Consider the following 15,202-nt stretch of genomic DNA (forward strand, 5'->3'; position numbering starts at 1 on the left):
TCAATTAAAAATAATAAATAAGGCCAGGCATGGTGGCTCACACCTGTCATCCCAACACTTGGGGGAGCCCAAGGCGGACGGATCTCGAGGTCAAGAGATTGAGAACATCCTGGCTAACATGGTGAAACTCCGTCTCTACTAAAAATACAAAAAATTAGCCGGGTGTGGTGGTGGGCATCTGTGGTCCCAGCTACTTGGGAGGCTGAGGCAGGAGAATGGCATGAACCTGGGAGGCAGAGCTTGCAGTGAGCTGAGATCACGCCACTGCACTCCAGCCTGGGCAACAAAGTGAGACTCCATCTCAAAAAAATAAAATAAATTTATAAGTAATAAATAAATAAGAGGCAAAATGTGAAAAACAAGCAAGAACTGGGCACAGTGGCTCATGCCTGTAATCCTGGCATTTTAGGAGGCCAAGATTGGAGGATCCTTTAAGGTCAAGAGTTAGAGACCAGCCTTGGCAACATAGTGAGATCACTTCTCTACAAAAGAATTAAAAAATAGCCACTGTATTAGTCCCTTCTCACGCTACTAATAAAGACCTACCCGAGACTGGGTAATTTATACAGGAGGAGAGGTTTAATCAACCCACAGTTCAGCATGGCTGGGGAGGCCTCATGAAACTTACAATCATGGCAGAAGGAGAAGAAAACACATCTTGTGATGGCAGGAAAGAGAAGTTCCAAGCAAAAGGGGGGAAAGCTCCTTATAAAACCATTAGATCTCGTGAGAACTCACTATCGTGAGAACAGCATGGGGGTAACCGCTCCCATGATTCAATTACCTCCCATCCAGCCCCTCCCACGACACAAGGGGATTATGGGAACTACAATTCAAGATGAGATTTGGATGGGAACACAGCCAAATCACATCAGCCAGGCATGATGGCATGCACCTGTAGTCCTAGCTACTGGGGAGGCTGAGGCAGGAGGATTGCTTGAGCCTAGGAGATCAAGGCTGCAGTGAGCTCTGATTGCACCTCTGCACTCCAGCCTCAGCAACAGAGCATTATCCCATCCCCCAGCCCCCTCAAAAAAAAAAAAAAAAAGAAAAGACATGGGCTCTGAGGTTGGAGAGGACTGGGTTTCTCAGCGCTGCCACCTCCTCCCAGGGCCTCTGTTGACCTCTGTCTCTGCGACCCCACCTTGCATTTGGGAAGTGGAAGCAATGAGATCGCTCCTCCCACAGGAGTGTGTTCGCGGTAAAGGGGTCCAGAGTCTGGCTGGGTTTGAATCCTGGCTTGGCCACTTGCCTTCTTTGTAATCTCAGGCAAGTCACTACCTCTCTGAACCTGTAAACTGGGGAGATTGGTAATATTGCACAATTGTACATTCCTCAGAGGAGGAGGCCTCACAGACCAGCAAGAGAAGATTACTATTTGGCCCAGTCTCCTGAGGCTCAGACATCCAAAGCCTGATTTCTTGTAACCCAACCCCTGGTTTTAACCACTGAACCCACAAATGGTTCACAAAGAGACTTGGCAGGTCCCCAGGGAGGATTCTGGAATGTATGGGGATGATTTGCATTATCATCATGACTGGAAGCTGCTCTTGGCTCTTGGGAGACGTGGTCCAGGGATGCAGCTGTCTTATAATATTCAGGAATCTCCACACAGTACAGCATCATCCCTTGTCTCATGCAGCTTCCAGATGTCTCACTGGACATTCAGGAAGGAAGGGTAATATTCAAAATGTTTTGCCACTGGTACTGTCCTATAAGTTAATATATGTCAATGTATGCATAAATTTTTAAAATATTTTAGGCCAGGCATAGTGTCATCCCAGCACTTTGGGGGGCCAAGGAAGGAGGATGGCTTGAAGCCAGGAATTCGAAACCAGCCTGGGGGTCAGGCAACATAGAGAGACCTTCATCTCTACGAAACATTTCAAAAATTGAACAGGGCGTGGTGGCACACACCATTAATCCCAGCACTTTGGAAGGCCGAGGCTGGTGAATTGCTTGAGCCCAGGAGTTCAAGACCAGCCTGGGGGCCAGGCGCGGTGGCTCATGCCTGTAATCCCACCACTTTGGGAGGCTGAGGTGGGCAGATCACTTAAGGCCGGGAGTTCAAGACCAGCCTGGCCAACAAGGCGAAACCATGTCTTTACTTAAAATACAACAATTAGCTGGACATGGTGGTACACACCTGCAGTCCCAGCTACTCAGGATGCTGAGGTGGGAGGATCACCTGAGCCCAGGAGGTCAAGGCTACAGTGAGCCATGATCGTGCCACTGCATTCCAGCCTGGGCAACAGAGTAAGACCCTGTCTCAAAAAAACAAAAATCCTTATTATCCCCTAAGTTATGATATGACAAAGATCTGTCACAATTAACCTGAACTAATTCATTTTTATTTGAATACATATTGAATTTTAGTGCTTTCTCAACTACTCTTGTACTATCATCCAGCCAGAATAGAAGTATTTCAGTATTTTAACAACCAGTATTGGCCAGGTGTGGTGGCTCACGCCTGTAATCCCAGCACTTTGGGAGGCCAAGGCGGGCGGATCACAAGGTCAGGAGTTTGAGACCAGCCTGGCCAAAATGGTGAAACCACGTCTCTACTAAAAATACAAAAATTAGCCAGGCGTGGTGGTGGGCACCTGTAGTCCCAGCTACTCGGGAGGCTGAGCAGGAGAATTGCTTGAATCCAGGAGGCAGAGGCTGCAGTGAGCTGAGATCGTGTCACTGCACTCCAGCCTGGGCAACAGAGCGAGACTCCATCTCAAAAACAAACAAACAAAAAAGAACAGTATTTCCACACTAGTTCAGACCAACTAAATTTTAGCCTTACTTGGAGGTGAAAACCCTGGCCAAAACTCACTCTCTTGTAAATACAAAGTCCTTTTTGTTTTCAAATGGCCTCAGAATCTTCCAGGAAGTGCAACTACCACAAAAAATGAGGGAAGCTTGTATCGTGTTTTGTTCAAAACTTGGCCAAAGGTTGTCCACCATGTGAAAAAAATCACATTGCACATGGCTGTTGGTAATTGGACACCAGTCCACATGCTTTCAATGTGTTAGAACTGTCTATAGTATAGGTGTAAACATCTGGTTACCTCCTTGGGTTCTGGGGTGCTGGCTCCACACATCTGCATAATAAAATGCATATTGTAAGTTTAGTATGTTCTTATTTCTTCTTTTTATTACGTTTAGGGCAATCAAGGATTGTTTTTCTTGCTGCTGTTGCTGTTGTTGTTGTTTCTGAGACAGGGTCTCACTCTCTCACCCAGGCTGGAGTGCAGTGGCACAGTCTTGACTCACTGCAGCCTCAACTTCCCAGGCTCAGGTGATTCTCCTACCTCAGCCTCCCAAGTAGCTGGGACTGCAGATATGTACTACCACACCCAGCTTATATATATATATATATTACATCTCTACTAAAAATACAAAAATTAGCTAGGTGTGGTGGCTCATGTCTGTAATGCCAGCAGTTTGGGAGGCCAAAGCGGGTGAATTACTTGAGGTCAGGAGTTCAAGACCAGCCTGGCCAACATGGTAAAACCCCATCTCTACTAAAAATACATATATATATATATATATATATATTTTTTTTTTTTTTTTTTTTTTTTAGGTAGAGATGGGGTTTCACCATGTTGCTCAGACTAGTCTCAAACTCCTGGGCTCAAACAATCTGCCCACCTTGGCCTCCCAAAGTAGGATTTTCTTAAATCATGTTAAATCATGTGCCAGCAGGTTATACTATCTATGAACTTCATTTCAGGAGAACAGAGAGAACTTTCCCAGAACTGACATTCAAGCCAGCACACGCCCTGGGATGGTCATGCCAGTGGTTTAAACCCCAAAACACTAAATTATGGATTATTTATCCATTCATATCACTGCCATGAACCCCCTGACTATTAGTATCCTCCTAGCTCTCCCTGGGGATCCCCTGGGCTGCCCTCTGGCCCAGCAGTCCAGGGGTTAAACTGGGTATAGTGGGAGGTAAGGGGGACCCATATCCCGGATGTTGGATGGACCAATGACTTTGCCAAGCAGTAAATATTTTGTGTATCAGCCCTACATGTTACAAAATATTTGCTATGAACAACGGTGGCATGTAAAGACCTGTCTACATTAGCCAGCTGTGGTGGCTTATGCCTGTAATCCCAGAGCTTTGGAAGACCAAGGCTGGAGAATCACATGAGCCCAGGAGGTGGAGGCCACCCCGGGTAATATGTTGAGACCCTGTCTCTACAAAAAAAATTTTAGGCCGGGCGCAGTGGCTCATGCCTGTAATCCCAGCACTTTGGGAGGCTGAGGCAGGCAGATCACTTGAGGTCAGGAGTTTGAGACCAGCCCGGTCAACATGGTGAAACCACGTCTCTACTAAAAATACAAAAATTAGCCAGGTGCGGTGGCTCACACCTGTAATCCCAGCACTTTGGGAGGCCAAGGCAGGCGGATTACTTGAGGTCAGGAGTTCAAGACCAGCCTGGCCAACATGGTGAAACCCTATCCCTACTAAAAATACAAAAATTAGCTGGGCGTGATGGTGGGCGCCTGTAATCCCAGCTACTCAGGAAGCTGAGGCAGGAGAATCGCTTGAACCTGAGAGGCAGAGGTTGCAGTGAGCCGAGATTGTACCACTGCACTCCAACCTGGGTGACAGAGCAAGACTGTCTCAAAAATAAAATAAAATAAATGAAAAATAAAAAACCTGTCTACAAATGCACCTTTATGCACAATAGCCCCAACCTGGAAACCATCAGATATAAATCAGCAAGTGGGTGGATAAGCAAACTGTGGTACACCCAGACAACATAATACTCCTTAGCAAGTTTTTCAAAAATGGAAAGAACTGTGCCGGCCGTGGTGACTCACGCCTGTAGTCCCAGCACTTTGGGAGGTCGAGGCGGGCAGATCACCTGAGGTCAGGAGTTCGAGACCAACATGGAGAAACCCCATCTCTACTAAAAACACCAAATTAGCTGGGCCTGGTGGCACATGCCTGTAATCCCAACCACTTGGGAGGCTAAGGCAGGAGAATCGCTTAAACCCCGGAGGCAGAGGTTGTGGTGAGCCGAGATTGTGCCATTGCACTCCAGCCTGGGCAACAAGAGTGAAACTCCATCTCCAAAAAAAAAAAAAAAAAGACTGGGCGCGGGCGCAGTGGCTCAAGCCTGTAATCCCAGCACTTTGGGAGGCTGAGACGGGCGGATCACGAGGTCAGGAGATCAAGACCATCCTGGCTAACCTGGTGAAACCCTGTCTCTACTAAAAAATACAAAAAACCCCGTCTCTAAAAAAAAAATAAAAAATACAAAAAATACAAAAAAAAAACCTCTACTAAAAAAAAAAAAAGGCCGGGCGAGGTGGCGGGCGCCTGTAGTCCCAGCTACTGGGGAGGCTGAGGCAGGAGAATGGCGTAAACCCAGGAGGCGGAGCTTGCAGTGAGCCGAGATCCAGCCACTGCACTCCAGCCTGGGCGACAGAGCGAGACTCCCTCTCAAAAAAAAAAAACCAAAAACTACTGCCATGTGCAAAAATGAATAAATCCCAAACGCATTATGTCACGTAAAAAAAGTCAGATGCAAGAAGCTATATAGTATATGATTCCACCAATGTAAAATTCTAGAAGAGGTAAAACTAATTCATAGTGACCAAAAGCAGATCAGGGGTTACATGGGCCTGGAGCTGGAGAGAGGGGCAGACTGCAAAGAAGCATGAGGAAATTTGAGGATAAGAATATCATGTATCTTGATTATGGGAGTGGTTTTTCACAGTACATTAATCTGTCAAAACTCATTTAATTGTATTTTATTTATTTATTTATATATTTTTGTTTATTTATTTTTTTGAGACACGGTCTCTAGTGTTGCCCAGGCTGGTCTCAAACTCCTGGGCTCAAGCGATCCTTCTGCCTCGGCCTCTCAAAGTGCTGGAATTACAGGCATGAGCCTGACCTAATTGACCTTAATGGGTGCAATTTATAATATGAAAAAAAAATTTTTTTTTTTTTTTTTTTTGAGACGGAGTCTTGCTCTGTCACCCAGGCTGGAGTGCAGTGGCCGGATCTCAGCTCACTGCAAGCCCCGCCTCCCAGGTTCACGCCATTCTCCTGCCTCAGCCTCCCGAGTAGCTGGGACTACAGGCGCCCACCACCTCGCCCGGCTAGTTTTTTGTATTTCTTAATAGAGACGAGGTTTCACCGTGTTAGCCAGGATGGTCTCGATCTCCTGACCTCGTGATCCGCCCGTCTCGGCCTCCCAAAGTGCTGGGATTACAGGCTTGAGCCACCGCGCCCGGCCTCGAAAAGTTTTTTTTTGAGCCAGCCTTGCTCTGTTGCCCAGGCTGGAGTGCAGTAGTGCCGTCTTGGTTCACCGCAACCCCTGCCTGCTGGATTCAAGTGATTCTCATCAGCCACCTGAGTAGCTGGGATTACAGGCGTGCACAACCACACCTGGTTACTATTTGTATTTTTAGTGGAGATGGAGTTTCACCGTGTTAGCCAGGCTGGTCTTGAACTCCTGGCCTCAAATTAGCTGCCTTGGCTTCCCAAAGTGCTAGGATTACAGGTGTGAGCTACCTTGCCTGGCCTATTGTATGTAAATTATACCTCAATTTATGTAAATTATACCTCAATAAGGTTGACCTCAAAAAGAGCAGATGGGGGCAGAATCCAACATGCCTAAGAACACTGACCTTTCTCTAAGACAAAACCGAGTCACTGCCCTCTGCCTTTCTGTCCCCATACTGCCACTCTGAGCCTAGAACCCAGGACCAACCCCAATCCAGGGCCAGCCTGGGTGGGTGGGGCGATGGAGAAAGGGAGAGAAAGGTGGGAGCTGGGAACTGGGACTCAGGGAGTGGCCATCAAAGTGCTTTTTCTCCTGCTCTTACGTAACCCGCACCAGCAGCCTGTGGGTGAGGCATAACAGAGCCATTGTCACCAGCGGGTGAGACCTGGCAATGCTCACCCAAGGTCACATAGTTACCAGGCAGCAGAGTCGGGACTGAACCAGCCTCTTCCACCATTCCACCAGTGTTTATTGAGTACTTGCTGTGCTCGTGCACCGGACCCTATGCTAGGCTCTGAGCATACAGCAGTGAACAATTCAAAGACAGGCAGGAAACAATAAACATCATAAAGCAGTGAGTTCTACAGCCTGTTGGGAGGGGACTGTTGCTATTTAAAAAAGAGAACAGGGCAGGGTACGGTGGTTCACACCTCTAATCCCAGCACTTTGGGAGACATAGGTGGGAGGATCCCTTCAGCCCAGGAGTTCAAAACCAGCCTGAACAACATGCAGAGACTGTGTCACTACAAAAAAAAAAAAAAAAAAAATTAAGAAAAAAAAAAATAGCTGGGCATGGGAGCATGGGTCTATAGTCCCAGCTACTTAGGAGGCTGAGGTAGGAGGATCACTTGAGCCTGGAAGGTCAAAGCTGAAATGAGCTGTGATCATAAAACTGCATTCCAGCCTGGGCAACAGAGTAAGACCCTGTCTTAAAAAAAAAAAAAAAAAGTAGAACAGTCCTGGTGTGGTGGCTTATGCCTGTAATCCCAGTACTTTGGGAGGCCGAGGTGGGAGGATTGCTTGAGCTCAGGAGTTTGAGACCAGCCTGGGCTATAGAGGAAGACCCTATCTTTTTTTTTTTTTTTTTTTTTTTTTTTTTTTAGACAGGGTCTCTTTCTGTCACCCAGGCTGATATAATGCAGTCCCAGCTACTCGGGAGGCTGAGGCAGGAAAATGGCATGAACCCGGGAGGCAGAGCTTGCAATGAGCCAAGATCGCGCCATTGCATTCCAGCCTGGGTGATAGAGCGAGACTCCGTCTCAAAAAAAAAAAAAAAAAAAAGGGTAGAACAGGGTATGGGTTGGGTGGGTGAGGGTGGGGGCAGGAAGCAGGGGTGGTAGAATTAAATAAAGTGGTCAGAGAAGGCTCACTGAGGTGACATTGCGGCTAAGTCAAGAGGGAGGTATGGAAAGAGCCAAGTGGAAATCTGGGGGCAGAGCAGCCAGGAGAGGAACAGCCTGTGCAAAGGCCCTGAGGCACCAGCAGGCCTGGCATGTTCAAGGAATGGCAGAGGCTGGAGTGAGAGAGAGAGGAGGAGAGTGGGAAGAGGTGAGGTCGGTGAAGTAAGGCACATCCTACAGAGGCTATGGGGAGCACCTTGGATTTTTCTCTGGGTTCTGAGCAGCCCAGGGCCACGAGTGCCATGATGGAAACAGGCGCCCTCTGGAGGCCATATGGGGAACAGACGGAAGAGGCTGGGGCTCAGGAGTCCCGCGTGAAGGCAATTGCAATACTTCAGGTGGGAGATGATGGCAGCTGGCCAGGGTGGTACCCAGTGTGGAAGGTGTAGAGGGGCCAGATTTGGGGTTTGAGGACAGAGAAACTGAGATTTCTGGTAGCTTGAATGTGGGGTATGACAGCAGGGGAAGGAAATAAAGTGGCTTGTCCTGTACGTGACTGGAGCCCAGCTCCTTGCACCAACCCAGGCTCCTGCACCCCTCAGCAGGCCTGGGGCTCCCCAACGCCAGGCCAGAGCCAACCCCATGGAACCCAAAATGCCCAAGCTCTCCAGTGAATGAGGCTCTTAATGTATCACCGCCCGTCAGGCCTGGCCTGGCATCCGGGTTTCTCCACCTGCAGAGTGCAGGGGCCTCATTGGTAGGTTCCAGATTCCAAGTTCCAGTACTTGGAGGAGGTGGCAGAGGACGGCCCCCACCCCACCGTTTTCATCTTTCACCCAAGATTTGCACAGATTTCATTTTAATGACAGTCCGTTGTCTGTTTGTTTTGAGATAGAGTCTCACTCTGTTGCTCAGGCTGGAGTGTGGTGGCAAGATCTCAGCTCACTGCAACCTCCGCCTCCTGGGCTCAAGCGATTCTCCCACCTCAGGCTCCTGAGTAGCTAGAACTGCAAATGCCCAGATAATTTTTTACATTTTTAGTAGAGATGGGGTTCCACTATGTTAGCCAAGCTGGTCTCAAACTACTAACCTGAGATGATCCACCTGCCTCAGCCTCCCAACGTGCTGGGATTACAGGCATGAGCCACCGCATCCGGATACCCAGCCACTGGTTTTAAAAAATGTTTGACACTGGGCACAGTGGCTCACGCCTGTAATCCCAACACTTTGGGAGGCTGAGGCGGGCGGATCACCTGAGGTCAGGAGTTGGAGACCATCCTGGCCAACATGGTGAAACCCCATCTCTACTAAAAAAAATACAAAAATTAGCTGGATTTGGTGGTAGGTGCCTGTAATCCCAGCTCTTCAGGAGACTGAGGCAGGAGAATCGCTTGAACCCGGGAGGTGGAGGTTGCAGTGAGCCGAGGTTGCACCATTGCACTCCAGCCTGGGGGACGAGAGCGAGATTTCATCTCAAAAACAAAACAAAACTAAACAAAACAAAAAACAGTAGCTGGGTGCAGTGGCTCATGCCTGTAATCCCAGCACTTTGGCCTGGGAGTTCCAGACCAGCCTGGGCAACATAGTGAGATCCCTTGTTTACAAAACAAAACAAAAAACCTTTTCTAATTAAAAATAGCTGGGTATGGCCAGGCACAGTGGTGGCTCACTCCTGTAATCCCAGCACTTTGGGAGGCTGAGGCAAATCACCTGAGGTCAGGATTTTGGGACCAGCCTGGCCAACATAATGAAACCCAGTCTCTACAAAAAATTAGCCAGGCCTGGTGGCAAGTGCCTGTGTGGGGAAAAGAAAGAGAGATCAGATTGTTACTGTGTCTATGGAGAAAAGCAAGATACAAGAAACTCCATTTTGATCTGTACTAACAAAAAATTGTTTCTGCTTTGAGATGCTGTTAACCTGTACCTTTAGCCCCAACCCTGCGCTCACAGAAACATGTGCTGTAATGAATCAAAGTTTAATGGATTTAGGGCTGTGCAGGATGTGCCTTGTTAACAATATGTTTGCAGGCAGTATGCTTGGTAAAGTCATCGCCATTCTCCGTTCTCGATTAACGAGGGACACAGTGCACTGCGGAAAGCCGTAGGGACCTCTGCCCAAGAAAGCCTGGGTGTTGTCCAAGGTCTCCCCGCACTGAGACAGCCTGAGATATGGCCTCGTTGGAAAGGAAAGACCTTCCCATCCCCCAGCCCGACACCCCTAAAGGGTCTGTGCGGAGGAGGAGTGAAAGAGGGAGGCCTCTTTGCAGCTGAGATGAGAGGAAGGCTTCGTTCTCTTGCTCGTCCCTGGGAATGGAATGTCTCGATGTAAAGCCGACCATTCCCATTCGTTCTACTCTGAGATAGGAGAAAACCGCCCTGTGGCTGGAGGTGAGATACGCTGGCAGCAACACTGCTCTGTTGCTCTGTGCTACACTGAGATGTTTGGGTAAAGTGAAACGTAAATCTAGCCTACGTGCACATCCGGGCACAGCACCTTTCCTTGAACTTATTCATGATACAGATTCCTTTGCTCACATGTTCCCCTGCTGACCTTCTCCCCACCTGTTGCCCTGCTACACTCCCCTCACTAAGATAGTACAAATAATGATCAATAAATACTGAGGGAACTCAGAGGCTGGCGCCGGTGCGGGTCCTCCGTATGCTGAGCGCCAGTCCCTGGGCCCACTGTTCTTTCTCTATATTTTGTCTCTGTGTCTTATTTCTTTTCTCAGTCTCTCGTCCCACCTGATGAGAAATACCCACAGGTGTGGAGGGGCTGGTCCCCTTCATGCCTGTAATCCCAGCTACCCAGGAGGCTGAGGCAGGAGGATTGCTTGAACCTGGGAAGCAGAGATTGCAGTGAGGTGAGATCATGCCACTGCACTCCAGTCGGGCGACAGAGTAAGATTCTGTCTTAAAAAAAAAAATAGCTGGGCATGGTGGTGCACGCCTGTGGTCCTAGCTACTTAGGAGGCTGAGGTGGGAGGGTCGATTGAGCTCAGGAGTCGGAGGCTACAGTGAGATAAAATCACACCACTACATTCCAGCCTGCGAGACACAGCAAGGTCCCAAATCTTTAAAAAAAAAAAAAAAAATTTAAAAACAGTTTGAGCTGGGCGCAGTTGAGCCGGGTGCAGATTACAAATTCATGCTTGTAATCCCAGCACTTTGGGAGGCTGAGGCGGGTGAATCGCCTGAGGTCAGGAGTTCAAGGCCAGGCTGACCAACATAGTGAAACCCCATCTCTACTAAAAATACAAAAAATTAGCCCGGCATGGTGGCACACACCTGTAATCCCAGCTACTTGGGAGGCTGAGACAGGAGAATTTCTTGAACCTGGGAGGTGGAGGTTGCAGTGAGCTGAGATCGTGCCATTGCACTCCAGCCTGGGCAATAGAGCAAGACTCTGTCACACACACACACACACACACACACACACACACACACACAAATTAGAATAGAAAAAAAAAATAAGTAACGTTTGGTAAAGCTTGTTTCATGAACATATTTTTCTATATACACATAGGTTGTTTATGAAATATTATGTAGGTAGGTTTATAGCTCCATAAATAGGCATCCCTCAGACTATAAAACTAATCTATTCCCAAAAAAGTATTATATAGAAAATTTGGGGATACACCATTATTTATTTATTTATTATTATTTTTTTGAGACGAAGTTTCGCTCCTGTTGCCCAGGCTGGAGTACAATGGCACAACCTCTGCCTCCCGGATTCAAGCGATTCTCATGCCTCAGCCTACCAAGTAGCTGGGATTAAAGGTGCATGCCACTAACCCGGCCAATTTTTGTATTTTTAGTAGAAACAGAGTTTCACCATGTTGGCCAGGCTCGAACTCGTGACTTCAGGTGATCCATCCACTTCACCTCCCAGAGTGCTGGGATTACAGGCATGAGCCACCTGCCCAGCTTTTATTTATTTATTTATTTATTTGAGATGAAGTCTTGCTCTGTTGCCAGGCTGGAGTGCAGTGGCGTGATATCAGCTCACTGCAACCTCTGCTTCCCAGGTTCAATTGATTCTGCTGCCTCCACCTCCTGAGTAGCTGGGACTACAGGCGCCTGCCACCATGCCCAGCTAATTTTTGTATTTTTACATCCATGTTGGCCAGGGTGGTCTCCATCTCTTGACCTTGTGATCTGCCCACCTCAGCCTCCCAAAGTGCTGGGATTACAGGCGTGAGCCACTGCACCCGGCCTTGGCTTTTATTTTAAGCAGAGAAAGTAATGCACTCCCAGCTTCATCCAAAAACGCTAAAAAATTTCCCAGAATATCAATAAAAGACCCTTTAAACACCTATATAACAACCCACCATGGTTTATGGCATAGTAGAAAGCATTTAAAATACCAATTACCTAATTATTCAACACTTAAACTCATGAATGATTATGTGTGTGTACAATACAAAACTATTCTGCACAGAATCAGATGTAAATTATATTTTCCTTCCACAGGAAGGAAACAAACTAAACAAACAAGCAAAAAGATACCAAAGATACTATCTCTAATTGGACCCAGGTCAGTAGTGCCTCCAGGCACCTGGCCAAAGTCAACACAGGGGGTTTGGAAGAGGCAGATAATATCAACGATGGCTAACAAATTCAACGCACAAAACAGAATCCTGTTAGAACAGGTGAGAAGTAGGGCCGGGTGCAGTGGCTCATGACTGTAATCCTAGCACTTTGCGAAGCCCAAGTGGGAGGATCACTTGAGTCCAGGAGTATGAGACCAGTCTGGGCAACATAGTGAGACCCCGTCTCTACAAATAAAAATTAGCAGCCAGGTGTGGTGGCTCATGCCTGTAATCCCAGCACTTGGGGAGGCCAAGGCAGGCAGATCACCTGAGGTCGGGAGTTTGAGGCCAGCCTGACCAACATGGAAGAAATCCTGTCTCTACTAAAAATACAAAATTAGCCGGGTATGGTGGCGCATGCCTGTAATCCCAGTTACCCAGGAGGCTGAGGCAGGAGAATCACTTGAACCCGGGAGGCAGAAGTTGCGGTGAGCCGAGATCGTGCCATTGCACTCCAGCCTGGGCAACAAGAGCAAAACTCTGTCTCAAAATAACAATAATAATAATAATAATAATTAGCTGGGTGTGGTGGTGTGCACCTGTAGTTCCAGCCACTCAGGATGCTGAGGCAGGAGAACTGCTTGAGCCCAGGAAGTCGAGGTTGCAGTAAGCCATGATAGCACCACTGCACTCAGCTTGAGAAACAGAGACCCTGTGTCAAAAGAACAGGTGAGATACAATAGCAGCCTAGTCCTTTTTTTTGGGGGGGGGAGGGCGGGGAGGGTGAGACAGAGTGTTGCTCTGTTGCCCAGGCTGCAGTGCAGTGGTGCGATTTCCAGTCACCGCAACCTCTGCCTCCCGGGTTCAAGAGATTCTCCTGCCTCAGCCTCCCGAGTAGCTAGGATTACAGGTGCCTGCCACCACACCCAGCTAATTTTTGTATTTTCAGTAGAGAGGAGGTTTCACCATGTTGGTCAGGCTGGTCTCAAACCCCTGACCTCAGGTGAGTCACCCACCTCAGTCTCCCAAAGTGCTGGGACTACAGGTGTGAGCCACTGCGCCCAGCCAGCATAGTCCGTATTCTGAACTTACACAGGATGTAAAACAGTTGCAAAGTGGGTTTTTATCCAAAGAGCTATTTTGGGGTTTCAAGGAAATAAAATAATTACTGGGACAATTTGGATAGTGAGAGTTGGGATATGAAGGGATGCTGCATTCCTATGTAGGTGGTCACAAAGGAAAAAAAAAATGTTACCATGAGTTGTGTAGATTTTTGTTGTTGTTGCTTTTGAGACAGAGTCTTGCTCTGTTGCCCAGGTTTGAGTGCACTGGCGCAATCTTGGCTCACTGCAACCTCCACCTCTTGGGTTCAAGCAATTCTCCTTGGGCAGATTTTTTTAAGAGACAGAGTCTCGATCTGTTGCCCAGGCTGGAGTGCAGTCACATAATCATAGCTCACTGCAGCCTTGAATCCTTGGGCTCAAGTGATCCTCTTGCCTCAGCCTCTTGAGTAGTGGAAACTCCGGGCACGTACCACCACACCCAGATTGTAGAAAAAATTTAACTGGAATGCACATAGGGCAAAATGCACATGATTTTTGTACAGGTTCATTAACTTTTCCAAATGCATAAATCTGTGGAATCATCACCCAAAGCAAGGTGAGACATTTGCTTTATCATAGAAAGTTCTATTTGCTTTATCATAGAAGGTTCTTTTGTGCTCCCTTCTGATCAATACGCTTTTTTTTTTTGAGACAGGGTCTTACGCCGTCGCTCAGGCTTGGGTGCAGAGGCATGATCATGGCCCACTGCAGCCTCAATCTCCTTGGCTCAATCAATCCTCCCACCTCAGACTCCTGATTAGCTGGGACTACAAGAGCACCACCATGCCCAGCTAATTTTTGTATTTTTTGTAGAGACAGGGGTTTCATCATGTTGCCCAGGCTAGTCTCAATCTGCCCGCTTCAAGCAGACTCAAGCAATCTGCCCACCTCGATCTCCCAAAGTGCTGGGATTACAGGCATGAAACCACCGTGCCTGGCTCCACATGCATTCCCATAGGTCACCACTGTTCTGATTTCCCACCATAGACCAGTTGAGCATGTTCTAGCCCTCCTCTAAATGGAACTATACACTATTTACCGTCTCTGGCTTCTTTCTCTCAATAAATTATCTGAAATGCATTTCTGTTGCAGTGTAGGTCGATATCACTGTTATTTATTGCTGAGTAATCTTCCATTATGGTACATATGAATGTACCAGTGTATTGTACCAATGTAAATGGATTTGTTCCCAAATTTTTGCAACAATGGGTATAGCAGCTAAACATTTGTGGACACATTTTTGTATAAAAAAGTTTTCTTTTTTTTTTTTTTTTTTTTTTTTTTTTTTTTTGAGACGGAGTCTCGCTCTGTCGCCCAGGCTGGAGTGCAGTGGCACGATCTCGGCTCACTGCAAGCTCCGCCTCCCGGGTTCACGCCATTCTCCTGCCTCAGCCACCCGAGTAGCTGGGACTACAGGCGCCCACAACCGCGCCCGGCTAATTTTTTTGTATTTTTAGTAGAGACGGGGTTTCACCGTGGTCTCGATCTCCTGACCTTGTGATCCACCCGCCTCGGCCTCCCAAAGTGCTGGGATTACAGGCGTGAGCCACCGCGCCCGGCCTAAAAAAGTTTTCATTTCTCTTGGGAGAAATGCAACTCCTAAGCTGCATGGTAAATATATATATATATATATATATATACACACACACACACACACAGACACACACTTTTTTTTTTTTTTTTGAGACTGAGTTTTGCTTTTG

At 47.6% G+C, this 15,202-nt stretch overlaps 1 protein-coding gene across 1 annotated transcript in view; it reads left to right on the forward strand.

The window, feature by feature from the left end:
• The window catches only part of SAE1 (SUMO1 activating enzyme subunit 1), a 549,006-nt gene that overhangs the window by 88,499 nt on the left and 445,305 nt on the right, over positions 1 to 15,202 (forward strand). The window lies entirely within an intron of this gene.

This window comes from Macaca thibetana, chromosome 19 (genome assembly GCF_024542745.1).
Source record: "Macaca thibetana thibetana isolate TM-01 chromosome 19, ASM2454274v1, whole genome shotgun sequence".
NCBI classification, from domain to species: domain Eukaryota; kingdom Metazoa; phylum Chordata; class Mammalia; order Primates; family Cercopithecidae; genus Macaca; species Macaca thibetana.